Source organism: Camelus ferus, chromosome 15 (assembly GCF_009834535.1).
Source record: "Camelus ferus isolate YT-003-E chromosome 15, BCGSAC_Cfer_1.0, whole genome shotgun sequence".
NCBI lineage: Eukaryota > Metazoa > Chordata > Mammalia > Artiodactyla > Camelidae > Camelus > Camelus ferus.
The window spans coordinates 53,827,542-53,853,834 of NC_045710.1; the positions used below are offsets into that span (position 1 = coordinate 53,827,542).

Genomic DNA, 26,293 nt, shown 5'->3' on the forward strand with positions numbered 1-26,293 from the left:
TTGTGAGAATTAAGTAAGTTAATAATGTTAAGTTACTCAATACAGTGTTGGCCACATCAGCAGCATGCAGTGAATGTTAGGCAGAACTGTAACGACAAAATCCCAGTATCAATGCCAAAATTACTTAGTGATAAATTTAAGAAATACAGAGTCCACCTTACATTTTAAAACTCTCCTGAAGGACAAAAAGGAAGATTTTAAGACATGAAGAGAGGGATTATATCCTTGCAAGGAAAGGGTTAATAGTGCAGAGTTGTGACTTATCCCCAAATTCATTTAAAAATCTATCAACATTATTTCTTTTTAGGTATTAAGAATTTATTTTAAATTTTGTTATAAAAATAAATGAGACTTCCTCAATAAAATTATCCAAGATAATCATTAGAAATTATTTTAATTCATTCATTCTGCTTAAAAATACCATAGACTGACTTATAAACAGCAGAAAATGATTTCTCACAGTGTTAAAGGCTGAGACCAAAGGCTGGCAGGTCTGGGTCTGGTGAGGAGCCACCTTCTAGACGGTTGTCTTTTCACAGTGTCCTCACATGGTGGCAGCAGCAAGGAGCTTCTCAGGCCTCTTTTATAAAGGCACAAACTGCATCCATGAGGACTCCACCCTGATGGCCAAGTCACCTCCCTAAGAGCCTCATGTCTTAAAACCATCACCTCAGGAGTTATGATTTCAACATACAAGTCTTGGGGGGGACACAGACATTGAGACCATAGCACAAATGTAATTAAAATGTTATTGCTGGGTTAAATAAGAACTTTGTGTCAAAGTCACAGTAAAAGGAAAAGGTGGCCCCAGGGACGGCAAGAAGTGTAAGACTGACTCCCTGACAGAGGGCCTAACACTGGTAATTCACATCTGTAACTTTCACATCCCTGTTGTAAACGCTCTGAATCCAGTGGATAACAAACACCATCAGGTCACAGCAGCCTGAAACAAGCTCTAGGACAGTGTCCACATCAGAGTCCTCTGTTTCACACACGTCTGCTTTAAGCCATAGCTTTTGTTTTTTTAACCTATCATGTTGCCTTTTGCTATTTATCAAATCTGCAAAGAGTAAGTCAACATACACATTTCCACTTTCCCTTCAACTTTTCTTTGGTTCTTTAGGTCTAAAAATGTGGGGAAGAGAGGGGTGGAGAGATGAAAGAGTAATAAAGCTTCTATTTAACAAACCCGGAGCTAATATTTAATATCGTTCCAACTTAAGTATCCTTTGATTAAAAAAAATCATTATCGTAAAAAAGACAATTGTAAGGGAAAAGTTGAAGAAACTTAATTAGACCTTTGTAACTAAAAACCAATACCATTAACATAATTAAACATAGCTGATTACTGATTTAACCTGCTCACCAAGACTCTGAAGGACAATAATAAATTAGAAAACACCACAAAGAGACAACAGGAAAAAACTACAGCAGAGTGCTGGAGATACAGGCCTCCCACGGGCCTGCTGTGGGCTGTCTGGCTGGGGTCTTGAAAAGCCTTTAAAAAAGAAACTGCTCCCTGCTCTTTGGGGTACTTTGTCCTGGCTTTTTAGAAGCTCAAGGCTCCTGAGTCATCACTTACCAAATTGATATTTGTTTTTCACTGTCATTTTAATAAATGTGTGTGCTTGTTGGGGCTACAAAATGTAATATATATGTGTGTATACATTTCTGGAAGACAAAAGTCATTGTTTCTCTTTATAGATTAAGAAAATCAAGACACAATAGTAAAAAATTGGAAGCAACACAAGTGTCTAACAACAGATAAATAAAATGTGGTATATATATGTATAAACATACATATATAAATAATATACATACAAATATGTTTATAAATTTTCTTTCCTTTTTTCTTTTCCTTTCTTTTAAAAGGAACTTCTGACAAATGCTACAACATGGATGAAGCTTGATAACATTATGCTAAGTGAAATGAACCAGTCACAAAAGGGCAGATGCTGTATGAGTCCACTTACATGAGGCACCTGGAGTATTCAGACTCACAGAGACAGGAAGGGGAATAGTGGTGCCTAGGGATGAAGGGGAGGTGGAAATGAAAAGTTAGTGTTTAGTGGATACAAAATTTTAATTGGAGATGTTGCAAAAGTTTTGAAGTTGGATGATAGCGATGGTTGCATAACAATGTGAAGGTTCTTAATACACTTTAAATGGTTAAAATGTTAAATTTTATGTTATATATATTTTATAACACTTAAAGAAATCAGCAGATATGAATCTCAGTTCACAGACTCTGAAGTACAAGAAATTCAATTCTATTTCAAGCCCTAATTGATCTAAGGTGGCAAAAAATTTGTCTCAATTACTGAGCCTTACCAGCTCCTTTCCCTCCTTTTGTTCAAGTCTCCCAGGAGAGGAGGCTCACATAGAATCAAGCTTTTCAGGATGTGAGGACCTACCTTGTCTTCAACAGCTCTATCAGGTCAGTGTCTACTGAGGTACCTCCTAATCCAGGACCGTGCATATTCCGATTAAGAAGTCCCCTTTTTCCACAATTAAAACTGGCTTAGAAGAATCTCAGAGAGCCTGGTGCAGCTGGGGTCTTGCTGCCCACCTAGGGAGGACTCCGGGCCCACAGCAGGTCCTAAACCCTCTTAGCTTTTAAGTCCCTTAAACCTCTCTAGGCTCTTGCTCCCTCTCTTAAGCCCATTAAACTCTCATTATCTCTTCACTGTTTGTCCCTTTTCCAATACTGAAAAAAATCCTTTTATTTTTGAAAAATCTGAACAGTACTGGGGGACATTTAGTAAAGTTTTGTGGAAAGGTCTTCTTTTCTCCCTTTTGCTTTCTCCAAACATTTGCGGTCTCTGGTCTCTAAATGTTAAATATTTGGAAGTTAAAAGTTAGAGCCTACCAGCCTTCTTTAATGGTTCAGAGTGTTACAATCCCTTTCCAAGGTAAGGAACACAGAATAGCACATCTGAAGAGGAATGGAAATGTTTGAGGGAGAGAGAATGGGAGAAATAACTAGCATACGTAATATTCAACTCCACAAAACAATTCAGTGTTATTGAGTCATATTTGCACTTTTAAATGCAAAGTAACCACTCCAGAATGTTCAGAAGTCAGAGCTGCAGAAGTCTTCATGCTGTACCCAAAGGCCAGGCAGCTCTGTGTACCTTGGGTGCCAGAAATCATTCTTCTCTTGCTCATTGTCTTTCCCTTTCTTCCCTCTGGACTTCACTTTCTTCGGCTTTCTCTCCTTGCAGGCACTGTAAAAAATAGTGGGAAAAAAAAGGTAATTAAAAAAGGTAGACATTCTAACAAAAACTGTAATAGGCTTCTTTGGAAAAATAATGCAAAGAATCTTTCTATAACAGATGTTCCACATGTGTTGTATGTATGGGTGAAGTATTGAGCCAGAATTTTATAGTATTTAAAACTTCCAAGAATTTTTTCAGGTAAAATAAATAGCCTAATTTTACAGAAAAGTAAACAACACCTCTGAAATTAAACATGTTGGGCAATTTTATTCCAACCATTCAGCTATTAAGTGACATCTCATTCCACTGCAGACCATTGTGTCCTCAAATCTCATACTCATGAGGGAATTCTGTGTTTCCATTCACTAACACTCGCAGTTTCATAAATTTGTATAACACTTCATGCCTCTGAAAACATTTTGAAAATTTCTCAAGACCTACAGCTATCAAACCTACACTGCTGGTGGGAATGCAGTTAGGTGAAAACAGTATGGAGATTCCTCAAAAAACTAAAAATAGACATACCCTATGATCCAGCAATCCCACTTCTGGGTATATATCCAGAAGGAACTCTAATTCAAAAAGATACCTGCACCCCAGTGTTCACAGCAGCACTATATATGATAGCCAAGACATGGAAGCAACCTAAATTTCCATCAACAGATAACTGGGTAAAGAAGTTGTGGCGTATTTATACAATGGAATAATACTCAGCCATAAAAAAGAATAAAACAATGCCATTTGCAGCAACATGTATGGACCTAGAGATCATCATTCTAAGTGAAGTAATCCAGAAAAAGAAGTTTTGAGAGTTTGAGATTTGCAAAATGTTGGCCACTATATATAAAAATAGATTTTAAAGTTTCTTTTGTATAGCACATTGTGCTGTACACCAGAAATTTAAAAAAAACAACAAACATGTCTTTTAAATAAATTAAAAAAAAGTCTAACAGCCAGGACAAAGTCCCCTGATGGCCTCCAGAACAGGTGCTTTTTCACAGGGAGATAACTTGCTGCTTTTCTCACAGCTCTGCTGTCCATAGAATGGTTTCCAGGTCTCTACTGTGGATTCTCCCTTCAAGTGAGTTGAGTTTCATGTTCTATTCAAGGGTGTGTGTGTGTCCTCGTGCATGGTTTGTGTGGTAAGAAAAAGAAAACTCATGCAAGATGATACAAATAAATTGATCAGGAAGTATAATGGAATAGAGAATCTTTTTTAAAAGCAAAGTCAATACTATGATGCAAAAGATTATAGCTAATTTAAAGTGAAACAAAACACTAGAACATATGTGAGCGCTGGAAGGCAAGTCAGGACTTGTCAAAGGAAGGAAGTATCAGCAATTCAACGTGTAACAAAATGGCTCATTTTCCCCCCATACATTTTAATTTAGAGCAAAATGCCGTAAGGAAGTCAGCAGAATGCTGAAAACAGCATAAGTAGTAGGAATGTCAGAGATGTGAAAGCAAAACGTGGTAAGTGAGGTTTGTTTGATGTCAGATTATTCAGCTTCAGTTATTGATCTCGACTGCCTGCCAACTGTCAATCTACATCTTTTCTGTCTGCCAGAATAAATGTTTTTAGTTTACATTAGTCTATATGTCATTTGCAGAATACTGAATTATATCTCCAAAATTTATTTTGAAAAGTGTTAGTTTGCTTTAAAAAAAGTCAGGCCATTTGACAATTTCAGTTTCTTTTTCTAATGTGTATTTTTGCTTATTTATTGAGTACATATTTGTTATACCAGAACTCATAGGCAGTGCTGAAGTTAAAATCATAATAATTAAAGTGAAATTTAAAATAATGAATATTATTGTAACAATGTATTTTAAGTTGTCACCAAATGCTAGACAGCATGCAAAAGGGCTTTATGACTCCTTAAGTAATAATAATAAACTTTCATTGAATGTTTATGCCCTGAGGAATTTCAACTGTGTTTATGTAAAGAACACAGGTCACTCTCAGGATCACTCTATGATGTAGGCACTGCAGTTATTCCCATATTCAGATGAGAAGTTAGGGCAAAGAAGAACTAAGTGACTTGATCACAGACAGTTAAGTGGCAGAGACAGGATTCTAAGCCTCTTAGTCACTGCAGGTTTTTGTAGGTATTGCTGTTTTCGTCCTTGTATATTTTGCTTTCCTATCTAGAAAGCAAAGAAAAGGTCAAAGTCCTCCAAAGGGAAGCACTTAAATCCCCATTTGCCCACAAAGCTTACCTAGAAGTTTACTTAGGAAGTTTAATCCCTCTTTCACAGCATCTCCTTTACTAGATATGACAGAAAAAGCCTCAAGAGCATTTAGTGTGTTGCCTCCAACCTCACAGATATTTAAAAATGTCAGAGCCACCAGTTTTGGGATACATTGCTGTACTGAAGGACTCAAATAGGAGTAAGGGCTCAGCTTGTACCCAATTTTTCCTAATTTTGCCTTCAAATAATTACTCTGTAATAACACTTACTTTTACAAGTTCATTCTGCCCTATATCTCAGGCACAATACTAGGTTCTACTATAATGATTATGATTTTGTCACCTGTCGTAGTGAACATTTTTATATTTTTTAATTGTCCTTGAAATAGTTCTTTCTGAAGTCTTTCAAACCCTAGTAGACAATTACTTGACGATGGGAAATCTTCTTTTATCTGTTTCACAAAAAAAGATCTGTTTTTACCCTTCAGCCTTTCTCGGAGTAGGAACTCAGTAAATATTTGTTGAAATGAATTAAAAGAAATTGACCCCCAGTGATGGTAAATGGCTCACAAATACTATCATACATTCTTTAAAGTGTACTTAAGTCTAGAGGCTTGAGGATCTAGGCAGATGAGAAATTTTGTTCTATATATATTTATTCAATGTTCGTACCATATCTTTCTTTTTTTCTTATATGTACTCCCAATACATTTTGTTGAATTTACATATAATGAAATGTGCCTATCACAAGTGCAGAGTTCACTAAGCTCATTCAAAACTAACAAATACAAATAAAACATGATAGTATTTCATCAGTGCACAGGAGGCATCTGAACAGATGTCATGAAGAAAGTTATTTTAATTCATACACTGCTGTTATGGGTTGAAATGTGCCCCCCCAAATTTATGTGTTGAAGTTCTTACTCCCAGTACCTCAGAATGTGACCATTCTTGGAAATAGGGTCATTGCAGAAATAATTTGTTAAGAATACAGAAAGAAAACCATGTTAAGATTGGAGTTATACTGTCACAACCAAGGAGAGAGACTTGAACACATTCTTCTCTAGTGCCTTCAGGTAGAAAATGGCCCTGCTGACACCTTAATCTCAGTATTTTAGACTCCAGGACTGAGACAAGAGGATGGAAATTATTTCAAGCATCTTTTCTGACCATAATGCCATGAAACTAGAAATCAACCACAGAAAAGCAAAGGAGGACTAAAACAACATTATGGAGATGAAACAACATGCTACTAAAAATGGGTCAATGATGAAATCAAAGAAGAAATCAAAGGGAAGTTCATAGTGACACAGGCCTTCCTCAAAAAACGAGAATAATCTCAAGTAAACAGCCTAACCTGCCACCTAAAAGGATTAGAAAAAGAAAAGCAAACAAAGCCTAAATTCATCAGAAGGAAGGAAATAATAAAGATCAGGGAGGAAATAAAATAGAGATTAAAAAAATAGAAAAAATCAATTAAACCAAGAGCTGTTTTTTTGAAAGAGTAAAAAAAAATTGACACACCTCTGGCCAGGCTCACCAAGAAAGAAAGAGAAAGAACACAAATAAAGTAAGAAAGGAAAATGGAGAAATTTCAATCAATACCACAGAAATACAAAAAAAAAAAAAAAGAAAAAAGGTCAGAGAATGGACAATCATATGGAAACAAATTGGACAACCTAGAAGAAATGGACAAGTTTCTGGAAACATGCAGTCTATGAAGACTAAATTAAGAAGAAATCGACCACTTTAACAAACCAATCATTACAAACGAAGTAGAATCAGCAATTAAAAAAAAACCTCCCTATAAACAAAAGCCCAAGACCGACTGGCTTCACCAGGGAATTATACCAAACATACAAAGAAGAGCTCATATCAGTCCTTCTCAAACTCTTCCAAATGACTGAAAAGGAGGGAGTACTCTCAAACTCATTCTATAAACTCATTCACCATCACCCTGATATCAAAACCAGACAAAGACATAACCAAGATAGAAAATTATAGGGCAATATCATTGATGAATATAGATGCAAAAGTCCTCAACAAAACATTAACAAACAGAATCCAACAGCACATTAAAAAGATCACACACCATGATCAAGTTGGTTCATCTCAGGGATACAAGGGCGGTTCATCATAAGCAAATCAATCAATGTGCTACACCACATCAGCAAGACAAAGGGCAGAAACCACATGATCATCTCAATAGATGCAGAAAAATCATCTGATAAAATTCAACACCCATTTATTACAGAACTCTTACCAATGTGGGTATAGACGGGACATATTTCAACATAATAGAAGTTATTGATGACAAACCCACAGCCAGCATAGTACTCAAAGGTGAAAAACTGAAAGCCTTCCCACTAAAACCAGGAACAAGACAAGGATGCCCCTCTCACCACTTTTATTCAGCACAGTCTTGGTAGTCCTAGCCACAGCAATCAGGCAAGAAAAAGAAATGAAAAGGAATCCAAGTTGGAGAGAAGTTGAAAATTGTCACTTTATGCAGATGACATGATACTATATATACAAAATCCTAAAAGCTCTACACCAAAACTACTAGAGATGGTAAAAGTATGGCAAGATAGCAGGATAAAAGATTAGATTAACATACAGAAATCAGTGCATTTCTTTACACTAATGACGAATTAGCAGGGAAAAAAAGTATAGAAGCAATCCATTTTAAAATTGAATCCAAAACAATAAAATACTTAGGAATAAGTCTGAACAGGAAGGTGAAAGATTTATACATGGAGACTTATACAAAATATTGACTAAGGGACTTAACAAAATGGAAGACATCCCATGCTCTTGGATTGGAAGAATCAATATTGTTAAAATGGCCACACTGCCCAAGGCAATCTACCAATTTAATATGATCCATATCAAATTACCCAGGACATTTTTCACAGAACAACAAATAATACTAAAATTTATGTGGAATCACAAAAGATCCAGACCTGCTAAAGCAATACTGAAGAAAAAGAATGAAGCTGGAGGAATAACTCTCCCAAACTTCAGACCCTACTACAGAGCTACAGTAGTCAAAACAGTGTGGCATTGGCATAAACACAAAACATATGGATCAATGGAATAGAATAGAGAACGCAGAAATAAACCCACAGACCTACAGTCTTTGACAAAGGAGGCAAGAACACACAATGGAGAAAAGACAGTCTAGTCTCTTCAGCAAGTGATGTTGGGAAAACTGGACAGCAGCATGTAAATCAGTGAAGTTAGAGCACTCCCTCACCCCATACACAAAAATAAGCTCACATTGGCTTAAAGACTTAAATATAAGATAAGACATGATAAACCTCCTAGAAGAAAACATAGGCAAAACATTCTCTGACGTAAATCTTAGCAATGTTTTTCCTATGGCAGTCTACCCAGGCAATAGAAATAAAATAAAAAATTAACAAATGGGACCTAATTAAACTTACAAGCTTTTTCACAGCAAAGGAAACCACAAGCAAAACAAAATGACAACCTACAGAATGGGACAAAATCTTTGTAAAAGATGAGACTGACAAGGGCTTAATTTCCAGAATATATAAATGGCTCATACAACTTAATAACAAAAAAATAAACAATCCAATCCAAAAATGGGCAGAAGACCTAAACAAGGAAATTCTCCAATGAAGGCATACAAATGGCCAATAGGCACATGAAAAAATGCTCACTATCACAAATTATCAGAGAAATGCAAATCAAAACTACAATGATATATGACCTCACACTAGTCAAAATGACCATGATTCAAAAGTTTGTAACAGATCAATGCTGGAGAGGGTGTGGAGAAAAAAAAAAAACCCTCCTACATTGTTGGTAGGAATGTAGCTTGCTGCAGCCATTATGGAAAACAGTATGGAGATTCCCCAAAAGACTAAAAATAGACTTACCATATGACCCAGCAATCCCAGTTTTGGGCATATGTCCAGAGGGAACTTTAATTTGAAAAGATACACACACCCCAGTGTTCACAGCAGCACTATATACAATAGGCAAGACATGGCAGCAACCTAAATGACCACTGAAAGATTACTGGATAAAGAAGTTGTGGTATATTTATACAATGGAATACTACTCAATGTTAAAACAGAATAAAATAATGCCATTTGCAGCAACATGGATGGACCTGAAGATCATCATTCTAAGTGGAGTAAGACAGAAAAAGAAAGAAAATACCATATGATGTCACTCATATGTGGAATCAAAAAAAAAAAAAAAAAAAAAAAAGGACACTGGTGTACTCATCTACAAAACAGAAACAGACTCACAGACATAGTAAACAATCTTATGGTTACCAGGGAAAGAGGGTAGGAAGGGAAAAATTTGGGAGTTTGAGATTTACAAATATTAGCCACTAAATATAAAAATAGATTAACAAAAAAAGTTTTTTCTATATAGCACAGGGAACTATATTCAATATCTTATAATAACATTTAATGAAAATGAATATATGTATGTATATGCATGGCTGGGACATTACAGTGTACACAAGAAATTGACCCACCCATTGTAACTGACTGTAATTAAATTTTTTGAAATTTAAGAAATACGACAAGAAATCAGTGAGCTAGAAGAAAAAGTGAGACACCTCTGGGACAATATAAAGCACACAACTTTCACAGTATATGGGTCCCAGAAGGGGAAGAGACAGAGAAAAGGCCCAAGAAAATATCTGAAGAGATAATAGCTGAAAACTCCCCTAACGTGGGGAAGGAAAACAGTCAACCATCCCGGAAGTGCAGAGTCCCACACAGGATTACCCCAAAGACAAGCCCACCAAGACATATCCTTAAAATTTCAAAAATTAAAGATAAAGAGAATATTAAAAGCGTCAAGGGAAAAGCAACCAATAACATACAAGGGAACTCCATAGGTTATCAGCTGCTTTTTCAGCAGAAACCCTGCAGGCCAGAAGGGAGTGGCATGATATATTTAAAGTGATAAAAGAAAAACCTACAACTAAGAATATTATATCCAGCAAGGCTCTTGTTCAGATTTGTTGGAGAAATCAAAAGCTTTGCAGACAAGAAAAGATAAAAGAAGGAAAGGCCACAACTAGAAACAAACAAACAAAAAAGCTCACTGGTAAAGACAAAGTTCAAATACATTCTCAAACCTGTCACATCTTGCCTCCCAAAGGTATTCATTCAGTAATACCGGCATGTCTTCTTGGCCAAGTGCTGGGCTGGAGACCTGTAATACACTGGAAACCAAGGTATAGACTCTGTTCCCAGGTGGCTGAACCTCAGTTTTAATAAAACACAGAGAAGGCTGTTGTAGGCAGAGTACCCGATAATTAAAGTCATGACCTATCCCCTTCTCACAATTCTTAAAATCATTATTCATTTTTCTGACCCTGATGCTCCTTCAGGATACACAGGATCTTAGCAAAGTTCCCCAGGGCAAAGCAGACTCAGTGCTGGCAAGGGAGACACTGTGGACCCCCACCCTGGCTGGGCTGAGTAGGAGAATTTCCCTTTGAGTGACTCCCACTGAGACCTATTGCCCACCTTCAATTGTCTCCTAGGTATTCAGGGATAACCCCGCTGTCTTGTGAGCAGATCACTTGCTACCCAAAGATCTACACTGCACAAGCAGAAGGCAACATGTTGTAAAATATCTCTGCTACTTTACACTGGTTGTCAAAGTGTTTTTCTTAAATTTAGATGTTGGAGGGGAGAGAGGAAGAAAGAGAAGTGGACACAGATAGGGGTTGGACACAAAATTTCACATGTCTCGGTGTCACAAGGGACAACTTCCACTCAGTGGCTCACCTTATATTTGTGACTTTTAGTAGACTTACTTTAGCTTCACATGAGATTGAAGAAGAAAAGCATGTATCTGTATATACACATACATACACACATATGCTTTTATAAATATATATAGGTATATATACATATATACATCATATATATGTGGGGTGTGTGTGTATATAGATATATATACCTTAAAGAAATTCTTAGTTTATAAAACATGCTCTGATGAAGGTTACATTAGAAAGGACCACTTTTGCATGGAGTGGTGTTTCTCATAAGCAGTTACACAGCGCCCTCTGGTGGCCTTGTGAGAAATGGCACGAGTGCTGCTTGTCTCCATGGTTGTCAGACAAGTGGCAACATTCACACTTACACATCAGTCTTGCTGTTAGAAGAAACCAAATTCTGTAAGAGTCAAAGTTTTGGTGGTCCCTTGTAGTGGAAGTCCTTGTCTGGACCATGACACAACAGGGCACTTTCTAAGTGCAATGTCTCAGGGAGTGTTAGTGGAGTATATGAGTCAGGCCCTGGGTCCACAGCAGAGAATGAAGAGGAGGTCACTGCCTCACAGGACCTGAAGGGAGAGGCTGGGAACACGCTGGGGTCACTTGTCCACATCCCAGCTCTGTGTGTCTGATACATAGAAATCAGTCTATCCAACAAAGGACATTTATGGCATTTTGATGTTTACATTAACACTAAAACCTAAATAAAAATGAGAAACCTATCACACAACATATTTATCTAATTTCACTTAAATTGATGGAGAAAAAATGAGACTACCCTATATTATCAGTCACTTATTCAGATGAGTAATTATCACATCCATTTAAAACTTTAGAAAACAGGAATTTAATGGTTGCATAATATTCCCATAATCCTTTTAATTAAAGGACCTGTTTCTATTGTTCCTGCTCCCAGCTTTCTCCACCACTGTCTTGTTCTCTGAAATCGGAGCCAAATTCTACCCTGCACAGGCAGGTTGTAAATCCAGGACACCCCCTGAACTTCCTGACCTTGGTCTCCATCCTTTTCTCCTAGGCTGGCAAGCACTTCACACCACGTCTTCTGTCTTTCTGTGGATTCAGAGGTTTGCTCAGATCAGAATTTTCCGCAGTCAGTTCCCAACCTGCTCTCTGCACAGTGCTTGACCTGTACTAAATACTCAGTCAAGACCTGGAAAGAGTAAATCTAAATGAGTTTGCACTGTTGCTGATGTCACCCTAAACCTAGATTTAAATCCTGGAAAATAATCAGTGTTATCTTGAAGCAAAAGGACCAGTTCATTGTTTGGAAGGTTTGTAAACCAGGTACACACCACCTTCGCCTGTAACTCAAAGTATGTTCTTGGGTGGTCGAGGAGTTGAAGGAGTTTTAAAAGCAAGCCCTGCAGAATATATAGGTGGGAGACTCGCAAGGGGATTGGAAGGCCTTTGCAGACTGACTGTGCATTCTTGTAGATGGACCCCAAGTTTTCCATGATTGGCTGACATCTCCTTAAAGGCTTTACCAAGTGGGACCCTTAGAGTTTTGTTTTGTGGTTTTCTAAGAACTCTGGAGTATGTTACTAAACCCCAGGTCTGTCATGAGCTACATAGTATCTCATGTTTCCCACACCTCCAACTGGCCAAGGGATGTTTGGGGTTCTGCACGGAGGGCATTTTCTGGAGGTGAATTTGGCTTTGCATTCAGACTTTGATGGGATGATTTTTGGCCAAGTCCTACAGACTGACACAGAGCCTGTGCTCCTAACCGTGAAGCTGGAGCTTCAGCCCAGGCAGCTCTCCCTTTTGGTCTTCTGGTCTCTGCTTCATCTGCTCCCAGTTAAATCAGGGGCCTCTGTCTTTCCTCTTCCAGGGAGAACTTGGAACTCCCTCCCTCTGAGGACCCATGTTCTCTGCATCAGGGGCTCCATCTCTGGGCAGAGAAGACAGAGGCCGCTGATCATGAACACACTCAGTTACCTCAGACATTGGGATTACTCTGTCCTTACTTTGATTAGACATGATGGCCACTCCTTTTTCCCCATTTGTGGCTTTGGGCCAAAGTTAGAGCTCCTTCCCCTGCAGAAGGTGAATGGCAAAGACACCAGTCCTGGAAGCTGGAGCAGGGGTGGTGCAGAGGGTCGCTGAGGGGGCAGCCTGAGGGGTGGCAGGGCCTGTGAGTAGCTCCCAGGGGCCCTGGCATGAGGCTCTAAACTTCCTGCCAATTCTCATGCACCTGATATATTTTCTTAAGGCTCCCTCTGCTCATATGAGCTCAACTGGGTGCCGCTAATGTCTTGAAATTCCCTCGGGTGGATCACACTCAGGACACTGCTTTTAAGTTGGTGACCTCCCTTATTTTTAATTTGCAAAATTTTTACTTAAGGCAAAAAACAATGATAATCACTCTCCTTATATATTATACAGACAGACCCAGCAGGCCACAAGTAATAAACTATCTCTGATAAGAATAATCAGGACGTGTATATTCATAGACACATTAAGGAACACTGGGAGCCCCAGCACTGCAGGTGAGGGGAGTCGGGAGAGACTGGCTAATACTGACGGCGGTGTCCTTTGCTCGGGCTCTGCAGCTGTCACAGGCAGGACAGACGTAGCTGGCTCTCAGTCACCACGTGTTTCCACAGCGGGTTCTGGAGCTGATGCTGTACCTCCAAGAATGGAAACTGTCATCAGTCTGACTGCTTTTCCACATGTCTCCCAAAGACAGGAAAGTCCTCACTGACAGTCAGAGACGTCTCGGTCCCACATCCCACCCCCAGGTCGTTTTCCCAGACTGCAGTCCAGGGGAACAGTGATCTAAGCCTCCTCATTGCTCCTGGCCCTGTCCCAGTCTCGGGAGGCTCTGCTCTGTCTGGCAGGGCTTTCCCCTTCCCACTCACCCCATCACCCACCCTGCATCCTCCTCACAGTCACCTTCTGCCCCTAGGCTCCAGGTGCTCCCGCTGTGCCGGGAGAAGCTGGGCCTGGTGCTCCAGGTCTGGGCTAAGCATGCTGAGCTCTATGTAAGCCAGTAGCAACTTCAGGAAGGGAGTCCTGGGGGCTGGTGGAAATCCTCTGGGCACTGGTGCAGCCAGGTGCCCAGGATGGAGGGTTTGGCCCTGTGGGTAGCCACGGGGGCAGCAAAGTCGGAGGCCTGGCCTTGCCTTCCACGCTGCACTCCCAGGGACATGGGCATTTTTGCCTTTGGCTCCTGCTATCCAGAGGCTGGTTCTACTCAATGTTCTGTCTAACATGTCAGTCTTGCCAGAGGCAGGCCTGAGCATAGAGGAGGGGTTTCTACAAGACTTTGGAAGTGACAGCCTTTGATCAGTGGTGTGACAACCTCTCCACATCTTCAGGGATGCCTGACACACTGCTCTGTCCCTCTCTGTGCCCCTCCCCACTGGACATCTGTTCTGTGAGGAAAGGCAGGCTGTCTGCTCTGGGCACTGCTCTCCTGGGAAGACAGGAGTGCTCTATGAGCATCTGACCCCGGAGGGAAAAAGCAGGCTGTGTCTCCCACCGAGACTTTCCATGGGCCTCCTCACAACTCAGATTTCAGCTTGTGCACCTACCTGCTGTCTAACCCTTCAGGGCCCCTGCCTGGGTCTCCTTCTGCCCCTGCCACTCACTTCCCACAGGGCAGGCTGAGCCGTCCCCTCAGACTCACTGGGTCCCCTGAGCACCAGCTGAGTCCCCACCACTGAGGTTCCACCAGATGGAGAGCAGGCTGCTTTCCACCTCTTGTGTTCTGGGTCCCAGGAAGGGGATGGAGGCAGGGCTGAGGCAGGGAATGGCTGTGTGTTCTCTGAGGGGCTGACTCTGTCCTCTGACATCCTGAATGCTCCTCCCAGCACTAAAGCCTTGTCCACAGCTCTCTGGTCCTCCTTTCTTCTTTGCCAGGCTAAGCCCTAAGACTTCTGCTCTCAAGCCAGAATCATAAGTTGTGTGGGATCCATGGTTTTGCCTGCTCCTGCCCATCGACTCAGCCCCAGCTCCACGCTGTTTTTGGAGCAGGAAGTCCCTCCCTCCTTCATCAAAGAAACTCACTGTTCCAGCTGGTCCAGCAGTCCACTGCACTCATCACAGTAAGGCGCATCCCTACCTAGAGGAGAGCAGGAAGCCATCGCACGGCCTGTGCTAAGAACACCACCTGGATGTGACGTCTAGTGTGACAGCGTGACTCCTGGCAGAATGGAAGCCCTGAACACAGACCTGGTGTCTTTTTGATGCAATAAATGATGGTTTTTCCTAGAAAATCACCTGTCCCTAGTGGCCCTTCCTACATATTTGAAAAATGAGCTCAACCAGCCCCATCACACAGGTCTGAGTGGGTCTGGGGCCACACTGGTCCCCCCCAAGGACCCCTGCTCTCACTCTCCTAGGACAGGGACACCTAATCGAATCACAAATCCTTTTTCAACTGTAAATATGGATTTTCTTCTCAGGTGAGCATGAATCCAGCCACTCTCTGCTGAATAAACCCATATCCCATCACAAGGAGCACAGCAATCCTGCGGGACTTGTCCCTTTTCTCTCAAGATGAAGACATCTGCCTTGTGGAAAGTAGTCCCAATTATTGCAAGGCAAATGTCCTTTTAAGTCCATGAAGAAATCCGTCCATTGCCAGATTCCTGCTTCACACCAGAGGCTAACTGCTTTTCTCTCCATAAATAGGTTTCTTTCTCTGGCAAAGTGTGGCTCAGCGACTGTCCAGTGATTATACAGGGATTCTCTTCCAAGCAGGTTTGAAAAATTCCTGGGGTTTTCACCATTCCCTGTGAGACTGAGCCTGGCATTCTGGCAAGGTAATTCCTACTTACTGCAAGTCAAAATTACTTCTAACTCTGGTGAAGTAACCCATCCATCTTTACACTGTGCTTCATGTTACCCTTGAGAGTTACTCCTTTTCTCAACATATGCGGATTCCCTCCTAAGAAGCATAGAAACCCAGGCACTCTAGAGCAATTTCTTTATCTTATCATAATTAGTATGGCAAATATCATGAGATAATCCCTCTTATGGAGTTACAAAACTCGTTGCTCTTGGGAGAGTAACCCCCATTATTGGAAGCCAAATCAGGTCTTAACAGGGGTGAAAAAATAATCGATTATCATCATGAGATTATTTCCATTTGCAGTCCTGACTATAATTCCTTTTTACTGTAAATAGGGGTTCCCTCATCAGTTGAGAAGTAGCCAGGCACTCTCAGGTGATCACCCATAACCTTCTCCAGGTGGTGCCAAATCTTACGAGATTTTCCCTTTTATCATGAGATTTAGCCCACCACTCTGGGAAAAGGAATTCTCATTATTGCAAATCAAATCTATTCCCCCCTGAAGGGGAGAAATCACCCCACAGCCAGATTCAGTCCTTCATCACTCCAGAGTCTAAATCCATGTCTCTGTAAGGATGGATTTTTTTTCTCAAGTGAGCATGAATCCAGCCACTGCCTGCTGAATATACCCATATCCTCTCACAAGGCACTCAGCAATCTCGCCAGTCTCTCAGGGGCGTAATCCGTTATTAGAAGCTGACCGTGTTTGTAACACAGATGAAGGAATCATCACGGCTAACTATACCCTTCTGCAGTCTTGAGGACAGATCACTTTTACTGTAAACGTGGGCTCCCTTCTCAGGCTAGCTGTCGCCCAGGCACTCTCAGGTGGTCAATAATAATCCTCTTCCGGTGAAGACAAATCTAGTGAGGTTTGCCATTTTCTCATGAGATTTAGCCCGTTCTTCTGGGGAAAGTAATTCACCTTATTGAAAATCAAAACTAATCATTCCCAAAAGGAAGAAATCACTCCATCGACAGATTGTGCCTGTTGTCACTCCTGAGGCTAACTCCTTTCCTCTGTAAGAATGGATTTTCTTCTCGGGGGAGCTTGAGTCCAGCCACTCTTGGCTGCATTAACCCATGTCCTCTCACAAGGGGCTCAGCCATCTCGTGAGGTTTGTCCCTTCTCTTGGGAATTAACTTGCCGGAACACCAGGTTTGGTCCCACAGGGAATGTTTCAGATCCCATGAGATTTTCAAAGCTGCTTGGAAGAGAACCCCTGGATAACCACTGGGCAGCGGCTAAGCCACACTCTGCCAGATAAAGAAGCTCATGTATGAGGAGAAAAGAAGTTAGTCTCTGGTGTGAAGTAAGAAAGATTCTGGCGATGGAAAAATTTCTTCACAGACTTAAAAGGAAATGTGCCCCAGAATAACTGTAACTACGCTCCCCAGAGAAGGGGGCTGCGTCTCGTGAGGAAAGGTGCAGGCCTTGCGGTACTGCTGAGCCCCTTGTGAGCGGATACAGGCTTGTTCAGCGGAGAGACGCTGAATTCACGGTCACCTGGGAAGAAAACTCACCCTTACAGAGAAAAGGAGTTCGTCTTAGGAGTGATGAAGGACAGAATCTGGCAAAGGAGTCATTTTTTTCCTTCAAGGAATAGATTTGACTTCCAGTAAGAATGACTGTTCCCAGAGGAGGGGGCGAAGCCCTTGAGCAATGGGCAGAACACGTGAGACTCGGCTCCACCTGGAGGTGACTAGGGGCGATTACCTAAGAATGTCTGGGCTACTGTTTGCCAGAGAAGGGACCCATACTTACTGTTTTATTCTCAGTATTTATTCTTAGGACTGAGAAAAAAAAATCTAGTGTTGATGACTTTTCAGCTCTGTTAAGAATAGATTCAACTTCCAATAATGGTGATTACTCTCCCTAGAGCAATGATTTTGTATCTCCAGAAATTTAAAAAAATGCATGAGATTTGTGATCCTAATTGTGATATGACAAAAAATATTACTAATCCCCAGAGAGTGCCCAGCTTTCTGCTCTTCTTAGAAGGGAATCTGTACATGTTGAGGTAAAAAAAACAAACAAACAAACAAAAAAAACTCCTGGGTAAAGTAGAACCTAATGCAAAGACGGATGGATTACTTCAATGGAGTTAGGAATAGTTTTGACTTGCAATAATTGGGAATTCTCTTGCCAAAACACCAGTCTTTGTCTCCTGGAATAGTTCAAATCCCATGAGACTTACAAACACTCTTGGAGGAGAATCCGAGTAATCACTCGACTGTGACGGCGGCAACCACATGTTGCACATAAAGAAACTCTACATGCGGAGAAAAGGAGTCAGTCTCTGGTGTGAAGCAGAAAAGAATCTGGCGAGGGATGGATTCTTCATGGACTTAAGAAGAAATTTACTTTGCAGTAATTGGGATTTCTCTTGCCAGAGCACCAGTCTTAGTCTTGCGAGAAAAGGAACAAATCTTGTGAGATTGCTGAGCTCCTTGCGAGATGATACGGTTTTATTCGGCTGAGAGAGGCTGGATTCACACTCACCTGAGAAGAGAATCCACCCTTACAGAGGAAAGGAGTTAATCTCAGGAGTGACGAAGGACAGAATCTGGTGATGGAATGATTTCTTCCCTTCAAGGAAAATAATTTGACTTTTAATACTGAGAATTACTTTCCGCAGGGAAGCGGACTAACTCCTGTGAGAAAAGGGCAGATCTCAGGAGATTTGGCTCCATCTGGAGAGGTTTAGGGCTGATTCCCTGAGAGTATCTGGGCTACTGCTTGCCTGAGTAGGGAACCCATATTTACAGTTGAAAAGGTATTTGTGATTCCATTTGGTGTCCCTGTCCTAGGAGAGTGAGAGCAGGGGTTCCTGGGAGGGAGAAGTGTGGCCCCAGAGCCCACTCAGACCTGTGTGACAGGGCCGGCTGAGCTCATCCCACACTGATGCAGGAAGGGCAAATAGGACGGGTGCTTTTCTAGGGAAAACCGTCATTTACTGCATGGAGCAGACACCAAGCCTGCTCTCCAGGGCTTCCATTCTCCCGGGAGTCACACTGTCACAACAGACATCACGTCCATGTCCTCTGTACAATCATGTGACAGCTTCCTGGTCTCCTCTAGATACGGGTGCGTCCTCTCTTACTGTGATGAGTAAGCAGACCCCAGGACCAGCTGAAACAGTGAGTTTCTTTGATTGAAGAAGGAGGAACTCCCTGCCCCCAAAACACTGCGGAGCTGTGAGCTCCGTGAATGGGCAGGCGCAGGCAGAACCCTGGGTTCCACACGTCTTACAATTCTGGATTAAGAGCAGAAGTCTTAAGGCTTCTGCTGGCAAAGAGGAAAGGAGAACCGGGGAGCTATGGACAAGGCTTTGGTGCTGTGAGGGGCATCTGGGAGGTCAGAGAAGAGTCAGCACCCAGGAAACCCATAGCCATTGCCTCCCAATCTCAGCCCTGCCTCCACCCCCTTCCTGGGACCCAGAACACAAGGGGCAGAGAGCAGCCTGCTCAGCCTCTGGTGGAGCCTCAATGGTGGGGACTCAGCTGGTGCTCAGGGGACCCAGGGAGCTTCAGGGGACAGCTCAGGTCAGTGGTGGGGGCAGGAGGAGACCCAGGCAGGACCCCTGGAATATCAGGCAGCAGGTAGGTGCAGGAACTAAAGTCTGAGATGTGAGGAGGCCCACAGGAAACCTGGGTGGGAGACTCAGCCTGTTCTTTCCCTCCTGGGTCAGATGCTCACAGAGCAGCTCCTGTCTTCCTGAGAGAGTAATGCCCAGAGCAGGTAGCCTACCTGAACTCACAGCGAGGACATTCAGTGGAGAGGTGCAGTGAGAGGGACAAAGCAGTGTCCTTGAAGATGTGGAGAGGCTGTCACACCACTGACCAAGGGCTGTCACTTCCGAAGGCTTGTCACAGTCCTACCTCTGTGTCCAAGCCTGCCTCTGCCAAGACTGCCAGTTTAGATGGGACACGGATTAGAACTGTCCTCTGAATGACAGGAGCCAAAGGCAAAGAATCCCACGGCTCCACAGGGCTGCCCCAGGAGTGCAGTGTGGAAGGCAAGGCCAGGCCTCTGACTCTGCTGCCCCCTGACAACCAGCAGGGCCAACTCCTCCATCCGAGGTACCTGGCTGCACCACTGTGCAGAAGATTTCCTCCAGCCCTCAGAATTTCCCTGCCTGAAGATGCTACTGGCTTACATAGAGCTCAGCATGCCTGGCTCAGATGGAGCACCAGGCCCAGCTTCTCCTGGCACAGCGGGAGCACCTGGAGCCTAGAGGCAGAGGGTGACTGTGAGGAGGATGCAGGGTGGGTGATGGGGTGAGTGGGAAGGGGAAGGCCCTGCCAGACAGAGCAGAGCCTCCCGAGGCTGGGACAGGGCCAGGAGTAATGAGGAGGCTTAGATCACTGTTCCCCTGGACTGCAGTCTGGGAAAATGACCTGGGGGTAGGATTTGGGACTGAGACGTCTCTGACTGTCAGTGAGGACTTTCCTGTCTTTGGGAGACATGTGGAAATGCAGTCGTATTGATGATAGTTTCCCTTCTTGGAGGTACAGCACCAGCTCCGGAACCTGCTGTGGAAAAACACCTGGTGACTGAGAGCCAGCTACACCTCTCCTGCCTGTGACAGCTCCAGAGCCAGAGCAAGGGACACTGCTGTCAGTATTAGCCAGTCTCTCCCAACTCCCCCCACCTGCAGTGCTGGGACTCCCAATGTTCCTTATGTGTCTATGACTATTCAGTTCCTGATTATTCTTATCACTGATTATTTATTATGTGCCCTATTGTGTCTGCCTGGGTAATATATGAGATTGATTACCGCTGTTTTTTTGCATTAAATAAACATTTTACAAATTAGTAAGGCAGGCCACCTGTTAAAGCAAGTGCCCTGGATGTGATCAATTGAGCTCATATGAGCAGAGACTTAGATGAGAATCTGCAGGAATCTCAGAGCCCCATGCCAGGGGCCTGGGAAGTGATCGCAGGCCCTGCCACCCCTCAGGCTCCCCCAGCAGTGATTCATTACAGACCTAGGGTTAAGTTACATGCTCTCAAGGTCTTAGAAAACCACAAGCCAAAACTCTAAGTAGACTTCTGAATCTGCTAAGGGTCCCGCTTGGTAAAGCCACTATGGAGGTGCTCTGATGTCAGCCAACCATGGAAAACTTGGCGTCCATCTGCAAGAACGTGTAGGCAGTCTGCAAGGGCCTTCCATTCCCCTTAGAAGTCTCCCAACTATATATTCTCTGGTGTTTGCTTTTAAAAACCCTTCAACCTCTCAACCACCTAGGAACATACTTTTGGTTACTGGTAAAGGCTGTATATTCCTGGTCTGCAAACCTGGCAAAAAATAAACCAGTTCTTTTGCTTCAAGTTAACCCTGATTCTTTTCTAGGATTTAATTCTAATTTTAGGAGAACATCAACAATAGTGCATAACTCATTTAGATTTACTGGGCAAAGAGCAGATTGGGCATTGATTGAGGAGCATCCAGGTTTGGGAGAAGCTCTGAATCCACAGAAGGAGAGAAGACATGGTGTGAACTGCCTGCCATCCTAGGAAAGAATGGTAGAGATCGTGATCAGGGCAAAAAACACATGATCATGTTAATAAAGCCAAAAAAGCATTTGATAAAATTCAACACCCATTTATGATAAAAAGCCCTTACCAAAGTGGGTATAGAGGGAACATATCTCAACATAATAAAAGCTATATATGACAAACCTACAGCCAGCATAGTACTCAACAGTGAAAAACTGAAAACCTTCCCACTAAAATCTGGGAAAAGACAACATTGTCCACTCTCACCGCCTCTATTCAACATAGTGTTGGAAGTCCTAGCCACAGCAATCAGGCAAGAAAAAGAAATAAAAGGGATCCAAATTGGAAAAGAAGTGGTAAAATTGTCATTATATGTGGATGACCTACTATATATGGAAAACCTGAAAAGCACCATAAAAAAACAAAAAAACAAAAAAACCCTCTAAAGCTAATAAAAGAATTTGGCAAGGTAGCAGGACACAAGATTAACATACACAAATCAGGTGAATTTCTTTACACTAATAATGAATCAAGAGGAAAAGAAAGTAAAGAAACATTCCCTTTTAAAATTGCATCCAAAACAACAAAATACTTAAGAATAAATCTGACAAGGAGATGAAAGACTTACAGGCGGAGAACTACAAAACTCTGATTAAGGAAATTAAAGAAGACTTAAAAAAAAGTGGAAAGATAACCCATGCTCTTGGATTGGAAGAATCAATATTAAAATGGTCATTCTGCCCAAGGCAATCTACAGATTTAATGCAATCCCTATCAAATTACCCAAGACATTTTTTCCTGCCAAACTGGAACAACAATCTTAAGATTTATATGGAATCAAATAGGGAATTTCAGGGTTGGGGAAGGTGGAGGAAATGGGGGGAGTGATCTGGATTCGGGTGGTAGCGGCTAAGGGATGCAGCGAGAGCTAAGGGCGTAGTTAGGGAACTGGAACCAGCTTAACTCCTTGCTGCCCATCCATCTTTGTATGAAGCCCCTCTGACACCTTCTTCTTAGCGCTCCAGTTCCAAGGATGGTTTAGGAAGGAAGAACCTGACAGGATCCCTACTTTGCCCCCTTTCCCTTTTTATTTCCTTTCTAGTTCTGCCTCCTTTGCATCTTCCTGTGTCTTCTCCATTCCATATAACTCTATCACCCCACCCCTCCAGACAGCACCCTGTTCTTTTCCTCAGAATCTCCTCTCCTCTTCTCTAGCTCGATTTCTTCTGCCTCACAGCTGACCACCACCGGCCTGGTCTCCTGAGTGAAATCATGAAGGCGGTGAACCTCAAGCAAGCCATTTTGCAAGCTTGGAAGGAGCGATGGAGTGACTACCAGTGGGCAATCAACAAGAAATTGTTTCCCAAAGGAGCCACCTGGGACATTCTCAACCTGGCAGAAGCACTACTGGAGCAGGCCACGACTGGGCCTTCCCCCATCCTCTCATCCTGTCCTACCTGAAGTACGCCATCAGTTCCCAGATGGTGTCCTACTCCTCTGTCCGCACAGCTATCAGGAAGTTTGATGACTTTTCCCGGGACCTGTGAGTCCAGGCCTTGCTGGACATCATGGGCATGTTTTGTGATTGACTTAGCTGTCACAACAAAGCAGAGGAGTGCATCGGGCTGTGCCGGGCCTTTCTCAGCGCCCTCTACCGGCTGCTGCGCCGCACCGCAGCCTCTGCTGAGTGGCTCCGGGACGGGCTGGAGGCTGGCACTCCTGCCACTGCTGCAGAGAAGCAGCTTGCCATGTGCCTGCAGCGCCTGGAGAAGACCCTCAGCAGCACCAAGAACCGGGCCCTGCTCCACACGGCCAAACTAGAGGAGGCCTCCTCCTGGACTGCCACTGAGCACTGCCTCTTGAAGCTTGAGGCTATCCTGGCTGGTCTCAGCAGCCCCCAGCTCCGGAACCAGGCCGAGCAGCGTGGCACGCTTATCCGCGGCATCCCCACCATGCTGTCCGTGCCCTCGGAGCAGCTGCACAAGACTGGCTTCCCCACCGTCCATGCCGTGGTCCTGCTCGAGGGCACCAAGACCTGACAGGCGAGACACAGCCGCTGGTGAAGAGCTGATGATGGTGAAATGCATGCAGCATATGCCCACCCCACCTTGTGTCCTGGAGACCTGGAAAGCTCGCTTCGTGGGTCTCACCGAGTCCCCTGAGGGTACCGGAGAGCTCAAGTGGACAGTTTTCACCTTCCTTAAGCTTCCACAGGTTTTGGTGAAGCTGAAGAAATACTCTCATGGGGACAAGGACTTTACTGAGGATGTCAATTCTGCTTTCTAGTTCCTGCTGAAGCTCACCCCCTTGCTGGACAAGGCTGACCAGCGCTGCCACTGTGACTGTACAAGCTTCCTGCTCCAGGAATGCAGCAAGCAGAGGCTTCTGTCTGAAGCTAGTATGAACATCATAATGGCCAAGCGCAAAGCAGACCAGGAGCATGCACCGCAGCTGAAATCAGATGAAAATACCAGCATCCAGCCCAACCCTGGGCGGAAACTCTGCGCGGAGCCCACAGTCACCAACATCCTCAGAACAATGGACTCAGCCACTCTGAGTCCCCAGAGGGGCTGCTGGGGATCCTGGGCCACATGCTGTTAGGGAAGAGCCTGGACTTGTTGCTGGCAGCAGCCACCGCCACTAGGAAGCTTAAGTCCTTTGCCTGGAAATTCATCAGTTTGAAAGAATTCACTACACACGGCAGTGAAGAAAGCACCAAGGCGGCCTCGGTTTGAGCCTTGCTCCTTGACAACTCCTTCCTCATGCGGTGCCATGTGGCCCAGACCTATAGCTCAGAGGTCATCCTGTCCGAGTCGAGCACAGGAAGAGGTGTTCTTTGAGACGTGGACGCCAGAGGAGGGCAAAATCCTGAACTCTGACCCCCCTGCTTCTGGCCCGACTCCACCAAAGTGGAGTCCCTGGTGGCTCTGCTCAGCAACTCCTCGGAGATGAAGCTGGTGCAGATGAAGTGGCACGAAGCCTATCTCAGCATTTCAGTGGCCATCTTGGAAATCCTCAACACCTGGGAGAATGGGGTGCTGGCCTTCGAGTCCATCCAGAAAATCACCGATAACATCAAGGGGAAGGTTGCAGTCTGGCAGTGTGTGCCGTGGCTTGGCTGGTGGCCCCTGTGTGGATGCTGGGGCTGGATGAGCGTGAGAAGTCACTGCAGGTGATCCGCCAGCTGGCAGGGCCACTGTACAGCGAGAACACACTGCAGTTCTACAACGAGAGGGTGGTGACCATGAGCTCCATCCTGGAGCACATGTGTGCCGGCGTGCTGCAGCAGACAGCCACGCAGATCAAGTTTCCATCCGTGGGCATGGACACCATGCCCTACCAGAACCTGCTGCCCCCAAAGCGACCCATTAAAGAGGTGCTGATGAACATATTTCCCAAGATGCTGGAGAGGGGATGGGTGGACAGCTGCTCCATCCACGTCTCTGACACCCTGCTGCACATGGGAGGCGTCTACTGGTTCTGCAACAACCTGATTAGGGAACTGCTGAAGCAGATGCAGAAGGAGCACCCGCTGCGGGCGGTGGAGCTGCTCTACTCCATCTTCTGTCTGGACATGTGCAGGCCACATCCTGCCTGGCCTGCTCACTGACTCCTCCAAGTGGCACAGCCTCATGGACCCCCGGGCACCGCTCTCACCAAGCTGGCCATCTGGTGTGCCCTGAGTTCCTACTCCTCCCACAAGGGGCAGGTGTCCTCCCGCCGAAAGACATCGAGGATTACATCAGCCTCTTCCCCTTGGACGACATGCAGCCCTTGAAGCCAATGTGACTGCTGAGCTCCAGTGAGAAGATGCAAATATCCTCCCAAGTTTCACCGACCGATCCATGAGCAGCTCCCTGTCGGCCTCCCAGCTCCACATGGTTAACATGAGACCCGCTGAACTGAGTGCTGGCCAACCTGTTCCTGCTCATCTCCTCCATCCTGGGGTCGCGGTCCACACACGCAGTCTCTGCAGTGGTTCATGGAGGAGGGCGTGGACTGCCTGGAGCAGGGCAGCCAGGGCAGCATCCTGCAGTTCATGCCCTTCACCACCGTAACAGAACTGGTGCAGGTGTCAGCCATGTCCAGCCCCAAAGTGGTTCTGGCCATCGCAGGCCTCAGCCTGCCCCTGGGCCGCCAGGTGGCTGCCAAAGCCATTGCCACCCTTTGAGGGGCTTGGAGTGGGCCGCCAGGGCTGGCACAGGAGGGTCCCAGCCCCAGGCACCTCGGAAGGGAACCGTGAGGTGAGATGAGACATCACTGCTCATAGCCACATGACGTAACAGCCCTCGGTCCGTCAGTTTCCAGATCTTTCTGCTCCTGACTTCTCACCTCTAAGATGGCTCCCAGTCTCTTTCATAAATTCCTCTCCCCACTGCTGGCACCTGGTTCCTTAGCTCAGGGCAGCCTCCCTGTGTCGCACCCCTCCTGTCACTCCTCCCCTCCCACGGATAGCTTTACCTCTGAGGGGCTGCACAGGTGCAGGGCCTGTATGTATATATATGTATATGTGTATTTTTTATATGAGGGATGTTCACCTTGGCTCACTTGTAAATAAAGACCCTTGCAGATCCCTTTGTGAAAAAAAAAGATTTATATGGAATCACAAAGTCTCAGAATTGCCAAAATGATATTGAAAAAGAATGAAGCTGGAGGAATAACCCTCCCAGACCAGACAATATTACAGAGCTACAGGCAACATAATAGCATGAAATTGGCATAAAAACAGACATATGCGGCTCAGTGTAACAGAATAGAGAGAACAGAAATAAATCCACAGAC

General features: G+C 44.1%; 1 long non-coding RNA gene and 1 pseudogene across 1 annotated transcript in view; one reads left to right on the plus strand and one right to left on the minus strand.

The window, feature by feature from the left end:
- Positions 1 to 2,997: 2,997 nt before the first annotated feature.
- The window catches only part of LOC116669037, a 28,584-nt gene continuing 5,288 nt past the window's right edge, over positions 2,998 to 26,293 (minus strand). The window contains exon 2 of the long non-coding RNA XR_004326413.1: positions 2,998 to 3,227. This is a non-coding gene — a long non-coding RNA (uncharacterized LOC116669037). The remainder of the gene's footprint in view (positions 3,228 to 26,293) is intronic.
- Positions 22,373 to 26,047, plus strand: LOC116669036 (annotated as a pseudogene).